This window comes from Sinocyclocheilus rhinocerous, unplaced genomic scaffold, assembly GCF_001515625.1.
Source record: "Sinocyclocheilus rhinocerous isolate Xijiao unplaced genomic scaffold, SAMN03320098_v1.1 scaffold1129, whole genome shotgun sequence".
Taxonomy (NCBI): Eukaryota; Metazoa; Chordata; class Actinopteri; order Cypriniformes; family Cyprinidae; genus Sinocyclocheilus; species Sinocyclocheilus rhinocerous.
The window spans coordinates 917,126-922,430 of record NW_015634513.1 but is presented as its reverse complement, the minus strand read 5'-3'; the positions used below and the strand labels follow the sequence as shown (position 1 = coordinate 922,430).

The window sequence follows — 5,305 nt, the reverse complement described above, 5'->3', positions numbered from 1 at the left end:
TTTAACTGTGATTATCATGATCTAAATGTATGTTATGGAAGACCAATGGTTAAAAAAACATCTTAAACAGTCAGAATAATTAAATTTCACCATATAAAAATGAGATTGCTACAATTTTTATAGATATGATTGATTTTGATAATTAACATAAATCTACATCTGCATCCTAACTCAAGCTACTATCAAATGTGTATAAGAGACAAAAAAAAGTTAATTAAATGTAAATTAAAATGTAGGCTTATATTATCAGGCAACACAAACTTGTTTCTTGATTTGAAAAAATATTACTCATTACTAGAACATGCAGAACTAAGAAATTATTTTTTTCTATTTAGATATTTATTTTAATGCAAAAATGACTGGTGAAGTGTAAAGAATTCAAAAACGAAGTGTTTGTCATGTTATGACCATAAAGAATAGTTGAAAACCACAATTAACCATCTGGTTTTTACAACTTTCGCATTGGAGCAAAAATCTGCCTTTAAACTTGAAAGAAAAAAAAATGTTACATTTATCGTGATAATTATTGAGCCTGATTTTGGCTGTCATGAGTTTAAATAGAGTTTGATTGTATTTATTTAATCTGTCTGCAGAGGCCCAGAACTATTGTAACACGTACTGTAGGAAAATTTTGTACTGAACACTGCTTCTCTGATATGGAAAGCCTTTTGGGATTTGAAGATTTAACTGGGGATTAAATTGTTTTTTTAAACCGTAAATTTGGCATTTATCTTTATGGCTCCATTTCACACACCTTTGATGCTGGCTGTACAGGATTTACCCCGCAGGAATGGTATAATGGAAATCAAACACAGTTTTGATGATAATTAAATTTTAAACGGTAATACTAACCATCAGGGTATTTTATCGTGATTTATCGTGAAACCGGTAATCGTTCCATCCCTATTTCCTATGCTGATTTACTTGCCAACAAAAACACCCCAATCATTGATTATTTTTTTTTCAAATAAACTATTCCAGTCATGTGGTGATTTTTTTTTCATATCGCAATATATATCGCAGAAAAATAAAATATCGCAATGTGAATTTTTTCCAATATTGTGCAGCCCTACTTTGCGTTGTCATCGTCCAAAAGTCAAAAGGTTTTTAAATTAGTTTTTAATTAAATGCCTGAACTGAGGCCTGTGATTAACACAAGCTCAAGATATTTGCACATTTCATTCAATGACATAAAATACATAATTTCCCCCCCCCCTTAAAAAAAAAAAGAAAAAAGAAAAACCTGTCTTGAAAGGCAGTTGCTCCGAGGCTGTGAAAATTGAAGTCAAGTGACCACGGTGTAGTTTGTTTAGCCATATTTATCTTTTTAAATCTTGCAATTGTATTTAGGCTTTAAAACTCACACAAAAAGTTGTTCGTTTGTGAAGATTATCATGATTAACTAAAAGTGTAAGATTCAAAAAATTTCTTCAATAATTTAAAAGCCACTGCAGAAACCGTATGTTGCTACCAGGGTGAAGCTAACTTCGTGGTTGCCCTACAAAAGCACTGTATATTGCGCTGTCAAATGCAGCATGCTAAACTAATTCAGTTCAGCAACTTTGCGTTTAATATTATGCTAATGATCAGTCCCTTGAGAGATAGTGTTAACATTGTTTGGTAAGATGAAGAAATTATGGAGTGTAGTTTTTCACTATATAATTTGTCTCTGATTACATGGATATAAAAAAGTGGTTCATGGGAAATGCTATCAGAAATTGTCTGCATTCTTAAGTTTCTTTCATGGGTTCACAATCATTCAACTTTTCTCACATGACATGCATGAGGCTCTGTTGTAATTTATGCAAACACTTCCTAGCAGGATGTTAAAGTTGCGATATAATAGTTGTAGTGACAAATCTTTTCTTCAATATTGTGATGAGTGAAAAATTTAATCCAGAAAAAAACATGCAGGGCAGGGACTTGATTCTGTCCATCAGTTGTTGATTTGGATGTAGGCAGATGTAAATACGAGCTTGTAGTCAATCGTTAAGAAGGATTGGGGTTTAAGCAGACTAAATGATTGGAGAACTCCGGCATACATCACCAGATTATGAGGTAAAAATAAGGTTTAAAAAAATGGATGGATGAATCCTTCACAATAAGATTAATAACATGTGTTTAGAAAATAGGCGATGTTTCCATTTCATGATGTTTCACACTAACATTTCATGATGACTTCAATAGTAGTAATCAAAATATGTACTAGAAATGAGGTGTCACATTATTCTGCAGCATTTTGAATGAAATTAAGGTTTGTTCTGTCAATCCTTCATAACAACAAGAGGAAATTAGATTATCTTTAATGCCTTTTTTTCTCTTTATTCACAGAAGTCAGAGGTGGAGAAACACGTTTGAAGGACTCTGAGCTGCCAGACGTGTAAATCGTAAGTAACTACTTGATGTACAAATTTTATCTTCTGTTACTGAATAAAAACCTGGATTCAGAACTTCACTACCATTCGAAAGGCTGTATTTATTTAATCAAAAATAGAGTAAAACCATAATATTGCAATTTAAAATACCTGTTTTCTGTTTTGATATAAGATGTAGTTTATTCCTGTGATGGCAAAACTGAATTTTCAGCAGCCATTACTCCAGTCTTCAGTGTCAAAAATTCTTTAGAAACTATTGTAGTATGTTGATTTGGTTCTTAACAAGCATTTCTTATTATTATCAGTGTTGAAAGCAGTTAAGCTACTAAACATTTTTGTGGAAACTGGTGTATATTTTTTCTTAAATCAGGAAGGGGGCCAACACTTTTTCACACCACTGTATATAATTTTATTTATTTATTTTTTCCACTTTTCTCTGTTTATGGTGTACCAAACAAGCTGTTGTTGCAGTCGTTGATCCTACTTTGGTTTTGTTTGAGATTATGGGTAGTTTGGCAGTAATTAGACTCCATCAGCAAATATTGGTGGAAACTGATTCATCCCAGTGACTTGAATCTTTTTCAGTTTTCCAAGATTTGTTTAGATTCATTTACTGATTGACATCTGATTTGAATTTTAATGTTTATTTTAATTTTCTCTTTACTTGTACTAAAAATAAATCTCCATGTTGGTTCTGAATTTACAATTAATTTTGCGCTTTGAGATACTGCGTTTTAAAGTTTTTGATATGGTACCTTCACGCTTGCTACAAATGCTTTTGAGACAAGCAGTCCATTCAGAACACTTACCACCATTTGTTGTCTTCTCCCGGATGGGATGGCTGTACCATTCACAGGATGAAAGACAGGAGGAAGAAAATAAAGGTGGAGAGACCAACTTTCACACTTCCCGTCAATGTCGGTCACAAGACCCACAGTGTGCAGCCCTGCTACACTAAAGAGGGGTTTTTGTGAGAGAGGCAGCTTCATATTCAAGGGTCCATGTTTGTTTTTGTGTCTCTGCATTTGCTTGGGGAGTTGTGTGCTTGGACGTTCAAGCAACTGGTTAATAATGTATGTCTTGTCACGCTTTTGTGAAATAAAGGTAAACTGATATGGTGCAGAGGGGGCAGCTCTTTCATTGATGAATTTTTAAAGAGCTGCACTGCTAGAGGCCACTGGGCTGTTTATAATACCTTGCTTTAAAAAGATGTGTTGAGCTGAGAGAGAGTCTGCGAAAAATTGTAAGAGAAATGACAGGGGTAGAAAGAGGCTGACGGCCCCCTAATATGAAATATTATATATCAGTGATGAATTATACATAAGCTCTGAATGCAGTATGAGCTGCACAGTATGATTTGATAAGCGTGTTTTTTTTTTTTTATGTATAAATCTGCAGGCAGCACAAATGGACTAAAGAGTGTGAGTCTCTGAGGGATTCCCGCACATAGTATGGTCTAATCCAATGCGTAAAGGCAACTTGAAATCCTGATTGACCCTGTTTGCTTCCTCAATAAATTCTACTGGTCTTAATGTTTGTGGTTTATCAGTGCACATCATTTTAAATATATATATATAATTTAAAAAAAAATAATTTCCCCCAGTCGATAGTCAGTATAATAATATTTCCAACTACTTTTGGGGAAAAAAATAACCCAGTAAAAATCATAAACTAAAATTCCAACTCAAATCTGCATAATAACCCCCACCACACTAACATTATTTCACTCTGCATATTGTTTCATTCAGAAATGCATCACATTATGAGGATGAAGTACATTTGTTAATATGGTTTTATTTCAACTTCATATACTAATTGCATAGTGTATGAGAAAAAAACACACAGATTAAATCACTATTTAATATGCTGCATGTTGATATTTGTATTCTCAGGCATATCATATGCTTAACTGTTAATTATCGGTTTACTTAGAAATATGTGTGATTGCATACATTTGCTGATACATAAAACATTATATATTGTTATATATTATTCATGGTCCCTTATCAATATTTCAGGAATTTATCACATACCCAGCATGTTAATGGTAAATATAAATATCTGTTTGTAAAAGTCTCAGTTGTTCTCTGACCATTTCAAGGAAATTCTATGAAGTCTTCCTGAAGTCTTCTCGAATTCAAAACAGTTTTTCTGGTAAAATGTACATGATATATTTGTTCAATTAGGAACTAAGAATTAAGTGCCAAATGCAGAGTAACTTGCTGGTGACTGTTAAGTTACGTGGTTACGCAGATTTCAGACTTTTTAGCCGATTTTAGAACACTTTTACTGCATCCCAATTTGCCAACTTATACTATGCCCTAAAGTACGTACTCTTTTTGTGAAGAAAAAGTATATACTTTTTAAGTATGTAGCAGAATAGTAGGCAAGCTTTGGGACATACTATTTAGTCATAACTTTGTCTTTAATGGTCTCTGTTGCTTAGTTCCGTGCGGCCATTTAAACTGCCTTGTCAATCATCTTATTACAGTTAAAGGGTTAGTTCACCCAAAAATGAAAATTAGCCCATGAATTACTCGCCCTCAAGGCGTCCTCCTAGGTGTATATGACTTTCTTCTTTCAGACGAATCCAGTCTGAGTTATATAAAAAATTGTATTTGATCTTACAAGCTGTTTAATGGCAGTCAGTGGGTGTTGCAGTTCATCAGTCTAATCTAGCTTGCACTCACTGTTGTACACTGAAGCAGTTCCGGGCGGATGACGTAGGATGTCGGCGTTGCGCATGCGCCGCTCAGAAGTGATGAACGCGGAAGCGCATGGGAGATATCAAAACAAACAGGGGAGAGATCAAAACAACGGTCAGGAATTAGAAGTACAAAACGAGGATTTGTAAAGAAGAATGTCGGAGGATTTCGATATAAGCCAAGAGGAGACTGGTTTTCCTTTGCTAAAGTAAGGAAACTTTGCTT

General features: G+C 34.0%; 1 protein-coding gene across 3 annotated transcripts in view; it reads left to right on the top strand.

Moving 5' to 3' along the window:
* The window catches only part of fbxw7 (F-box and WD repeat domain containing 7), a 236,815-nt gene that overhangs the window by 59,475 nt on the left and 172,035 nt on the right, over window positions 1–5,305 (top strand). For all 3 annotated transcript variants that reach the window (XM_016559873.1, XM_016559872.1, XM_016559871.1), the window contains one exon: window positions 2,332–2,387. The gene's annotated coding sequence lies outside the window, so the exon portion shown is untranslated. The remainder of the gene's footprint in view (window positions 1–2,331; window positions 2,388–5,305) is intronic.